Below are 12663 nucleotides of genomic sequence, written 5' to 3' on the forward strand. Positions count from 1 at the left end.
AGCAGTATTAGTTGTCTGTAGTTCTGTCTGTATGTGGGATCGGTGAGTTTTACACCTTCCACAATAGCAAGTCTGTTGATACCATCATTGGTCTTGGTTAGGCAGTCATAATGTTGAGGCATGGGTGAAGCTTCCATGTTATTTCTGGGAGACACAATCTTACTGCAGACTTTCAGGTCCTCGGGTTCAAAATCTCTCCTTGTCCTCTTTGATGATGTTCTCAGAGTCTTAGGTGCAGGCGTAGTGCTATAATGTATCCATTGGGGATGGATTTCACAAGAGCTGTTAATTTCTGCATTATGATCTGTTGTGTTTTTCTGTAATGTTTTCCATTGATTGCAAAGATCTCCTCCTTTATGAGGCATGAAAGATAAACTTATCTTTGGATACATGGATAAGACAGAATTTAGTTAGGAATTATGGTGGGCTAATAAAGTGGAAATAGTATGTTCTCCTTAGGATCCATGATTTCACTACCCTAGATAGTTGTTTAGGTTTGTAGACCAGGCATGATTATCCTCTGATTTAGTGGTCCTTAAGTCCAAATAGAGAGCTGTTAATACCACCAAGAGCAGTTTACATACTTTCTGATACTATGAGAGCTAGATAGCATGACAGAAACTTTTGAATTAGATCTAGTGCCAATTGTCTTAGTCCTCTAACTGAATAGTGTGGTGTCTTTAGCAATAGTGGCTTACCTTCAACCTGTGATAAGTAACCAAGGACATCTTTTAAAAAATATTTTTAAAATGTAAAGAATAATTAGTTTCACAAACAATAATTTTCGTTGTACTTTAGAACTTCTAATTTCAAATTTCTGCTGAGAAATGTAATTGCTCAATCATACAAAGCAGATGAAAAATAATGAAGGACCTACATTAAAATTTAGTGAAGAGAAATGAAAGATTTTAAGACAACAAGCACACTTGAGAATTATGATCAGATAGAGATCCCCCCAAATTGTTTCACCAACACTGAGACTTTTAATGTACTAAATATTAGAATATCTGGAATTACCTTTTTTTGTTAATTTACTACTAATTAAATGTTATCTCCTAGTAATAATGGAGAACAGAGAAACTAAAATTTTATTTGTTTGAGAAAGTACAGAAAATATAGCAGATAAGTATGTGACCAAGTTCACAGAAACATCTTAATTGCATGTGTCATGGTTTATATGAGAATTGCCCGCAATTATATAATTAGCCAAGCAGTGGTGGTGCATGCCTTTAATCCCAGTACTCGGGAGGCAGAGCCAGGCAGATCTCTGTGAGTTTGAGGCCAGCTTGGTCTACAGAGCAAGATCCAGGACAGGCACCAAAACTATACAGAGAAATTCTGCCTCAAAAAAAACAACAAAAAAAATATGTATCTGTATTATATAATAAATAAATTCCATTACATATGTGTGTATCTATATACGAAAAATGTCAATACATATATGTATATAAAATGAGATTTATTACAAGGTCTTACAGGCTGTTTTCTGGCTAGTTTAATCTAAGAATCCAGTATTTGTTCAGTACACAAGACTAGATTTCTCAACTTCAATATACACGAGAATCCTAAAGAAATGGACTCTAATCATAACAAACAAATATACTTGCCAGTAAGAGTGAGAGCAAGCAAACAATGAGAACAGGGCTTCTTCTTCCAAGACCTTTATACCGGCTGTAAGCAAAAGGGCTGGCCCAGATTAAAGATGGATCTTCTAAGTCAAAAGAACTGGATTAAATTTGTATCTTCAAACTTCAAAATATCCTAATTAAAAGTGGCTCTTCACAATTCAAATGATTCAACTAAGAAAAAAATCTTTACATTTGTGCCGAACTGCATGAGTTTTATTTAATCCCAGCTATAGTCGAATTGACATCCAAGAGTCATCATAAGTCCACTCCTTGTCAGCTTGCATATCTCCTTAAACCATGCTTCATTTCCAAATGGAAACAATAACTAAATAATAATTATGCCTAGCATGATACAACAATCCCTATACAACAGAAAATAAAAATGCAGTATACATTTTTTATTTTATTTTATAATTTAATTTAATTTTACATATCAGCCATAGATTCCCTTGTTCTCCCCCCTCCTCCCCCCCTGCCTTTCCCCCAGCCCACCCTCCCATCTCCTCCCCAGCTGGATCAAGAACAGAGAGGGAGAACAAGGAATAAGAGACCATGATAAATGAAGACCACATGAGAATAGGAAGAAGCAAAATGCTAGAGAGGTCCACAGAAATCCACAAAGATACCTCCACAATAGACTACTGGCAATGGTTGAGAGAAATCCCGAACTGACCTACTCTGGTAAAAGGATAGCCAAACACCCTAATTGTCGTGCATTTTTAATCTCTCAAACTTAAATATGATATTCATATTATCTTAATTGATAATAAAGAAATTAAGAAAAGAAAATACAAATATCTATACAAACACACTCTTAAAATAAGACAGAAACACTCATGTCAACTAGAATCCTCATTTCTGTAACAGGCCACATGTTTTTAACTTTTATTTATGACTACCTACCTCTACCACCCATTCTGTATTTATTCCATGTTCTGCAAGCACATCAGCAGGTTTTTTCCTGGAGGAGTGACCCCCTACCTTCACTCTTGAAGGTTCTGTGGGTTTTGTCATACTGCCTAGATTAGGTGGCTGTAGTTTCCCATGGACCTTAATCACAGGAGATGGTAGCACCAAGAGATGCCATAAAGTATCTCCTATACCCCAGACATAATCTTTCTCCCCTTCATTGTAGAGAAGGAACTCAACTTTCTTTTGATAATCTGGCTCAGTTACCCCTCCTAACACTATTATTCCTTGCTTAGTCTGTTGGCTTTAGGGTATAAGAAGCCCAAAGTGACAGGGGGCAAGTCTGAGCTTCAGGTTCAATGGAACGTTTGTTGTGTCTATTGGCAGGAATATTCCCCACTCCAGAACCAAAACTTCTAGGCCGGCAGAATTTTAAGGTTGTGGGAACAAGAAGGAAAACTCTTCATAGTGAGTCACTATGCATCCTAGTGAGTGGAATTATTCCCATTTTGACCCCTTGATTCCTGGTCCAGAGGATCCTGGCTATGAGACAAACTGCACCATACTATAGTCTAGAGAACCTTACCCCAGTTCTCCAGTCTGCAGCCACTTAATTGGCCCTGTAACTGTTTCTTCAAAAGGCTATTCCATCTTTCTATCAGGCCACCTGCTTCAGGATATTGGGAAACGTGTTAAGACCAGTGAATTCCGTGATCGTGGGCCTACTGTTGTATGTCTCTGGTTATGAACTAAGTTCCTTGGTTAGAAGTAATTCTGTATAGAATACCATGATGTTATCTATGGCATTATGTAAGTCCATGGATAGTGGTTTTGGCAGTAGCATTCTTTGAAGGAAAGGCAAATCCATAAGCAGAATAATTATCTACTCCAGTGAGAACAAAGAATTGTCCTTTCCATGGAGGAAGTTGTTCAATGCAGTCAACCTGCTGTCATGTCTCCTTGGGGAATGGTGACATATCTGGGGTTCAGCACTGGTTCCTGCTGCTGGCACATTTCCCACTCAGAAGCAGCTGTAGCCAGGTCAACCTTGGTGAATGTAAGTCCATGTTGTTAAGCCCAAGAATAAGCCCCATCTCTGCCACCATGGCCACTTTGTTCACAGACCCATTGGGAAATGGCAAGAATGGCTGGGAAAAGAGCCTAACTGTCCACAGCGTGCAATATCCTATCCACTTCATAACTGAACTCCTCCTCAGTTGAAATCACCTTTTCATGAGCATTTACATGTGACACAAGTATCTTCACATCCTTCACACATTTGAATATTTATCCACATACTTCTTTCTAGATGTATTTCTCACTAATTTTCCAATCATTTTTTTCCAAGTTTCTGACTATCCAGTATCCAGTGTCTACAGACTATGAGTCGGTGAAAAATCACACTTCTGTCCATTTATCCTTCCAAATGAAATATATGCCCATGTGTAATGTCCAAGTTGTACCCACTGTGAAGATTTCTTTTTTCATATGTCTTTAAGGGTTTTTTGGTTTTGTTTTTGTTTTTTGTTTGTTTGCTTTTTTGTTGTTTTCCAGAAAAGGGTTTTAATGCAGCAGCTATTCAGTTCTGGGTGGTGCCTGCATAGTTTGCCGAACCATCAGTAAACAAGGTCCTAGTCTTTGTTACTTTAGTCAGTCTGTCATAGGGCACACCTCATGAGGCTACAGGTGCATGTTTGGCAGCAAATGACATTGTAACAGGAATAGAAACCACAGGCAGTTGGGCAGCTTCTTCATGTAACTTGCTTGTGCCTTTGGGACCTGCTTGAGCCCAATCATGACTTTCATTTGATAAATGATTACTTTATGACTTAGTGGGTCAAATAATACTGAAGTCATGATGGATAGCTCAAATTGTATGGTAACTTGGTATCCCATTGTCATAATTCATTTTACAATGAGACTCAATAGCAGACCAAGAGCTGTCTCTTAAAGGGAGAATGGTTTTCTGCAGATGATGGTAGACCCTTGCTCTAAAATTCCAGATGTCTCTACTGTGATTCAGACTACAGGGACCTGCCAAAGTCTCCAAATAATATCCCTATCTGTCACTGACCATTTAAATACCACTGGGTCTGCTGGATCATATGGTCCAAGTGTTAAAGCAGCCTACACAGCAGCCTGGACCTGTTGAAGAACCTTCTCCTGTTCTAGGCCCCCCTCAAAGCTAACAGCTTTCTGATTTACATGATATATGAGCCAGATTAACATACCCAAGTGAGGAATGGGCTGTCTCCAAAATCAAAATATGCCTACTAATAGTTGGGCAACCTTCTTAGGGGGAGGAGGGGCCAGGTACAATAGCTTATCTTTCACCTTAAAAAAATATATCTTCGTGCCCCATAAAATTGGACTCCTAAGAATTTGACTGAGGCTGAAGGCCCTTGAATTTGGGGTAGATTTATTCCCTATACCTTGATGTACATATCTGCTAACAAGTCCAAAATAGTTGTTACCTCAAACTCACATCATCCAGTCAGCATAATGTCATCAATATAGTGAAACATTGTGATATTTTGTGAAAGACGATCAAGATCCCTTTGAACTAATTTATGACACAGGGCTAGAGAATTACTATATCATTGAGGTAAAACTGTAAAGTTATATGCTGCTGGCCTTACAGACTGAAAGCAAATTGCTTCTGGTGGTTCTTACTGACAAGTACAGAACAAAAGGTATTTACCAGATGAGTAGCTGCATACCTTGTACCAGGAGATGTGTTATTCTGTTCACGTAAAGACAATTCATCTGGTACAGATGCTCTAATCAGAGTCACCACTTGATTGAGTTTTTGATAGTCAACCATCTTTATCCATGATCCACCTGTCCTCTGCACTGGCCAGAGTGGAGAGGTAAAGGAAGATGTGGTAGGAACCATCATCCCTGAATCTTTAAAATACTTTATGGTGGCACAAATTTGTGCAATTTCTACAGGGATGTATTATTGTCTTTCAGCCACTAATTTCCCTAGCAGAGACAACTCTAAAAGCTGTCCAGTTGTTCTAGCCCTTGCTTGATAGGTGAAGGAATCAATTTGAGAATTATGCCAACTTCTAAATATATCTGTGCCATTTATACCATTCTGGGAATGGAGAAATAACCACAAGATGTTTTCAGGGACCCACTGGACATACTGTGAGTCAGCTAAAGTTCTACCAATCACCTGACTTCCATAAGCCTTTACTTTAACTATAGGGCCACAATATTTCTTAGGATCTTCCAGAAATTATTCTGAATTTGAACACAATCCAGAATTCTAATGGACCCTGGGAAGCCTGATTGCTTTTTTACCACACATGTAGAGTTATCCTTGTAGAAACCTGTAAGGCCCTCTGCAGAAGGACTGCAGAAAATTTAACAGTAAAATATTTGGGTATTTTGTCAATCCCCAGAAGAACCTGGCCATCCCTTCATTCAAAGATTTTGTGTCTGCAAACCAGCTCAGTTCTGAAAATTGTTTCATGGTCTGAGATTTCCTTTCATCATGATACAATGTAGTCTTTATTTTACTTGTATAAGAAAATTTTCCTTTTATCCAAATAAAACAAAAATTCAGTAGACTTCTTACACCAAGATTCATTATCCAGTAAGAAAGGTTCATATGAGTCACATCACCATAAAAATCATTTTGTCTGTGCTACCTATTATGGATTAGGGCATTATGGACATTGCTTTATCTTTGCTCCCCTTTAAAGTAACTACTATTACCTTGCTTTTGGAAATTCAGTACTTTCACCTGGACCCTGAAATTATAGGGACCAATTATATCTATTGCATTTAATTTATCCAACTGAGAAGCAGTGTTTTTAACCCTAAAGTCTGGCACAAGGAAAGGGTAGCAGCAGAACTCTTCAAATGTGCTGGAGCCCCTCTTATGATTTATGTGTCTTTTACTATTATTGAAGGGAATATCTTTTGGACCTTCATGTTGAGGGGGCTTAAGTTTTACATAGTGTGCTCACAGTAGTATTATAATTTCCCTGAGCCTTAAAATTAAAGGCAGTGGTGGCACACGCCTTTAATCCCAGCACTTGGGAGGCAGAGCCAGGCAGATCTCTTTGAGTTCAAGGCCAGCCTGGACTACCAAGTGAGTTCCAGGAAAGGAGCAAAGCTACACAGAGAAACCCTGTCTCGAAAAACCAAAACAAACAAACAAACAAAAAATATTTCTTCATCAATACTAAGCCAAGGATTCCAGCTATCTCAAACTCCTTTTCAGTAGGCTATCTTTGGACAAATGCTTTGACTAGCCATTCAAACAAACTTTTGTCACCTTTTTAAAATGTGTGAGCTTCCATATTAATCCTTGAATATCTACTCAGTGGGTCCATGTACTGGCTGGTTTTGGGTGTCAACTTGACACAACCTCAAGTCATCAGGGGATAGAGTCTCCTGGCCTGCACTTTCTATCTCCCTGTTAGGAAACTGGTTATAGGTCTAGAGACAATTATTGGTGGACCCTAAGGGAAACCAGTATTATCTTTCCTGGCATTTTCTTCAGAGAAAGTCACTACTGGTATTGTAGAAAATAGAGGATAGTTTTATCAATCAAAGGCAGAAAAAACAAAATTTCACTGGGTAGGAGTGGGAGTATATCTTCTGCTGAGAATGGACAGGCTACATCTCAGGTGAGATAAACCCTCGAGTATCTAGGATTCAGAATTATCAGCCTCAATAGAATCCTCCCACATATGTCCCTCAACTTACAGTATCCCACTCTTTACCAATTAATACTTTAACTGTTACCACCCTCCAATACTGGGGCACAGATTTTTTCTATAATTAAGCCAACATTATAATCAAGGCTTCAGTTTGATTTTTTTGCAACTCGAGTTCTATGGCTTCTGTAGATCACATTCTCTTCCAGGGCACACTCAGAAAACTTTAGACAATTTATGCACATCTGGAGCTGGTCAGTTTTATTGCTGAGTTCATTTTTGTCCTTTACCATATTCTGAGATGCTGGAAGTTGGTTAATTTTATCACAAAGTTCATCCTTTTCCTTTGTCAATTGATGCAGAAATGCTAGCAGCCAACCAGCATCATCATTTTTCTTATTTCTCCACAAATTGTCAAAAGTTACACAATCTCCAAATCTGTTGCCTCACACATTGGTGAATCAGTATAATTTAATGCATTTTTCTTTTTAAGTTTGTAAAATAATTCTTACCAAGTGCTTTTGGTACTCTATGAGCTTCTAGGAGAGGTTTTAGCAACTGGAGAGGGTTTAGTAACTGTAGGTGTTGTCAAATTGGAAAGCATATATTAGATACTTTAAAAATTCATTCTTATATTTCTGATGCTCTAGAACCACTTCTGGTACCAAAATATGTATTATTTAGGATACACATAATTGATAGAATGAATCTCTATATACACATAGGAATAATTTTGATTATTCATCTACAGAGACCTAACCATGGTTTTTTTTTTCTTTTTGTAGGAATGTATGAGATCCTCGGACTTTGTACAAGGAAAGTGATTTGAACACTGTAAACAGAGCTTTATGGATCATCATATGATGATCTTGGAATACATAATACTGAGAGCAATGTGGAATATGAAGCCCAAGTTCAAGAGGTTTCACTGGGGAATTATATTAACAACTGGACTAAAAACTATTGTGATGTTTTGGCAAATAATGTAGATGTTTTTTGCCTTTAAACTAAGAATCTTCCTGAGGCTAACTTGAAGAGTTTTAAACTAATTTCATTGGTAGTGAAGATTTCAAGACAGCCTAGTTTTTGACTGTATACAGTTGTTAAAAATCATCTACTTTATGCAAGGCTATAATAAAAATAAAAGAGCAATCAGAACAACAAGATATACAAACTAGTTTGAGGAGGAAAATAAAGAGCATCAGTATATATGTTGGAGCCAAGTCTTGTGTTCAAGGATATAAGAAGTCTAAAGAAGCAATTGGTTGGAAATTGAAGGGATTGATGACTTCAGGGGAAGGAGTTACCTAGCTAAGCTCCTATATTTCAAAAGGAAAGCTCATTCAACAAAGGAAAGCATCAACAAATCAAAACTTATGAAAATGTAATTCAATAAGGTGTGGGTGGGGTTATCCCAAGCAGATAGCAAAACTTGGCAACATTGCCCATGTGCTTCTGGTTTTAGAGTCATGAAGGATAACAAGAGAAAAGGTATTGTGTAACCTTCCTCCTCCAGTAATGAAAACCTCTGAAGACATTTGTGTGCCAGAGAAGTCCCTGCTTGGAGTCCAGGTCAGGTTATTGTACAAAGCTGTGAAAATGAAGCATGGATATCACTGGAGACCACAAAATGTTAGTGATGCCAGAACTATGTGATGGATGCAAAGGACAACTACATACGATGAAAGGAACCAGCAAAAGACAGAGAAGTAAGTGTGTTGCAGTGTGCAAAGGTAGAAGGGAGGATTCATCTAAGACCTTTGCTGTAGGACAGGATTTGAAGTTTGTCCTGATGGTGTTTGGTCTTACTATGGTCCAATATTTCATCACTATTCTCCTATTCCACTTGTTTGAAATGGTAATGTATATTCTCTGTAATTGCAAGTTGAAAGTATGCATTTTTGTTTTGATTTCATAGGAAGTTACAATTAAGAGCCTGCTTTGAGTCTCAGAAAATGCATTGGACTTTAAAGCCTTGAGACAGACTATGTGAACTTTTGGAGTCAAAGAATGTATTTTCCTTTATGATAAGACTACAAGCCCATGGGGGACAGGAATTGAAATGTGGTGGTTTGAATGAGGATCTTCCTACAGGCTCATCTGTTTGTACTTTTGGTTACCAGTTGATGGAACTTTTGGGGAAGGATTAAGAGGAATGAATTTTTTGGAAGAGTTATATCATTGGGGGTTGAAATTGAGGTATCAAAATTCCATGGCCTTTCCATTTGTGTTCTCTCTCTCTCTCTCTCTCTCTCTCTCTCTCTCTCTCTCTCTCTCTCTCTCTCTCTCTTTTGGAACAGACATAAGCTCTCAGCTATTGCTCCATACTTCTCTGTGCCTGCTGATATGCTCCCCTCCTTCATTATTATGGACTTGCCTGCTAAAGCTGTAAGCATGCCCCCAATAAGTCTTTTCATCTATAAATTGCCTTCATCATGATGTCTTTTCACAGCCGTGGAAAACCAGCTAATCTAACATGAATGGCAAGAGTCAGGAATCTTCTGTCACAGTAGTGTCCACCATCCATCCACCTTACTTCACACCCCTCAAAACTGGGATTTCTATTCCTGGGAACTTGCTAGCTTATTATGGAGCCTAAGGAATAGCTGTCAATCTGTTTCAAAATATTAAATACCCTTTCTTTCCTACTCCAAAACTCCTGTCTCTTAATTATCCCACTGATATTTAAGGTTAATTGACAGTGAATTTGTAGGAGACAAGACTTCAGGATAGCTTTGAAAGAGAGCCATCATAGTAATAAGAGTAGTAAAGACCTGTTGTCCATATAACAGCTTCCCTATTCAGAAATTCAGTGACAAAGAACTTCACATATATATGATGCTGGATGCATTCAAAATTGTCTTCAGTACATTTTTCCAAACTATTCCTTGTCTTTCCTATCACTCGGGGCTTCCTAATAGACATTATCTAGCAACTCTACCACTTCTGCATATTGGTATTTCTGTATGAGCAGAGTGCAGGATACAGTAATACTAGACTAATGATGATGACCTAATCCTTAGGAAAGCCATCCGTTTGATAAATATTTACATGGGTTATTCACCTCATTCATTAATAATTAATTTTTCAAAATGATCCTGCCACTTTTGTTTCTCCTTGTCTTTAACTTGCTGTCTCCTAGGTCTAACAATGAGCAGTGTTAGTGATTTCTTTTCACTATCTGCCTTCCTTGATTGAAGTAGTTCTTTTGCATAATTTGTGCTGCTATTGCTTGGTTGCTGTATTTACCACACACATACCACTTTGTGCTGATATATTTATCTCGAGTCACAAGGCTGCTATATCTATAGTTTCAGCTACTACAAAGTAACCTCCATTACTTTCAGTGAATTTACAATGTGCATGCTTTTGTAGGGAGAATTCTCTTTAATTGTTCTTTAAATTTTTTATTCCTACTAACAAGAGATTGATATATATTCTCTCATGTTGATACACTTCATGGGGTGGTGCTGAGGTTCTTGGTATGTTTTTTGTACTTATTTATTTAACTATGTTAATCCTGGGAGACATTGGATAGCGTGCTTTAGAATATTTAGAAACACACACACACACACACACACACACACACACACACACGTATATTTTTTCAGCATTCTATATTTACCACAAATTAGGAAGGAATTTTTTTCAAAAAATTAACATTAGGAATAATTGCTTATTAAAGGAAAATGAGGAAGTCTTTTGAAGACATATTATGTGTTTGCTCAAAATCAAGGACTATTTTGCCAAATTAAGTGACCTGCCTACATTTTCTTAATTTGTTAAAATACTACTTAGAATATGGTGTGGAAATGACTCAGCAAGGTAAAATCACATGTTCTATAACCCTGACTTCAGTTCCATCCCTGAAACTGATGTAAAAAGCTGAATCACTATATATCTCCTAGTACTCCTATGGTGAAATGGAAGGCAGAGACAAGAGAATGACCTGGAAGAGAATGTTTTAAAAATTTGCACAACATAAAGCCAGAAAAAATGTTAAAGAAAATCATAAATTTCTAGATTTCACTATACCTCTAAAAATTAAACCAAAAACAAAACCAAAAAAAACTCAATAACTTAAACATATCTATAATGAATGAGAAGACTGAAATAGTAATAAAAAGACTAACACTTAAAAAAGTCCAGGACCAGATAGATCCAAACTAGAGCTATACCAAACTTTTAAAAAACATATATAGCAATTTTACCTAAACTATTTTAAAATATCACACTCATAAATAACTATGTAAATACACAACAATAAGAAACTATAGGCCTATATGCCTGATAAGCATAGACTCAAAAGTATTTAATAGAATACATGAAAATAAGATACAGACATACATCAAAAGGATTATACAATATGATGAGGTTGGCTTTATCCCTGAGATGCAGGATGATTTAACATATGAGAGTCAATAAAGGTAATACATACATAAATGAACTTAAAGAAAAAAATTCACATGATAATCTCAAGAGATGTAGAAAAGGTCTTTGATAAAATCTAACACACATTATGATTAAAGTAATAGAGAATACATGACTATAGAGAACATCCCCAAAATTCTACCAGAAAACTTAAAGAAAAATAAACAAATTCAGCAATATGGCAGGATACAGAATCAACTTACAGTAATAAATAGCTTTTCTAAACACAAACAATAAACTTAATGAAGGATGATGGGTGTACTACAATTCACAATAACCTCAATGAAAATAAAACATCTACAAATAAACCTAACCAAATGGCTTATGTAGGCTTCAATTGCTATGAAGAGACACCAGAAACCTTTCATTAAAAAAAAAAAAATAATTGGGTGGCTTACAGTTTCAGAGGTTTAATCCAATGTCATCACAGTGGGACTTGGTGGTACGAAGGCAGACATGGTGCTGGAGAAGGACCTGAAAGTTAATATATCTTGATCCACAGGCAACAGGAAGCAAACTGTCTCACTGGGTGTAGCTTAGCATTGGTGACTTCAAAGCCTATCCCAACAGTGACATGCTTCCTCCAGCAAGGCCATACCAACTCCAACAAAGCCAAAGCTCCTAATAGTGCTGCTCCCTATGAGTTTATGTGGCCTGATTACATTCAAACTACCACACCAAAGAAGTGAAGATCCTCTACAATGAAAACTTTAAACCTCTGAAAATTTGGAGAAAGATAGCAGAAAATATAAAGACATTCCATGTTCATGGAATAGATAATTAATATCATATAAAAGATCCTTTTACCAAAAGAAATATTTTTTTAAAGATTCAGTGCAATCCTTATGAAAATCCCCATGTCTTTTTTTTTAACATAAATTGAAAGAAAATTCATAAAGTTCAATAGGAGCCACAGAAGACTATGGATAGCCAAAACAATCCTGAACAATGCTGGAGGGATTATCATTCTTGTGCCAAATAAATATATCATATAGCCATAGTATTGAAAACAACAGGAT

General features: G+C 37.0%; 1 pseudogene; it reads right to left on the reverse strand.

Moving 5' to 3' along the window:
- Nucleotides 1–3000: 3000 nt before the first annotated feature.
- LOC131904738 (uncharacterized) overlaps nucleotides 3001–12663 on the reverse strand; it is a 155933-nt pseudogene continuing 146270 nt past the window's right edge.

This window comes from Peromyscus eremicus, chromosome 2 (assembly GCF_949786415.1).
Source record: "Peromyscus eremicus chromosome 2, PerEre_H2_v1, whole genome shotgun sequence".
Classification (NCBI taxonomy): Eukaryota; Metazoa; Chordata; class Mammalia; order Rodentia; family Cricetidae; genus Peromyscus; species Peromyscus eremicus.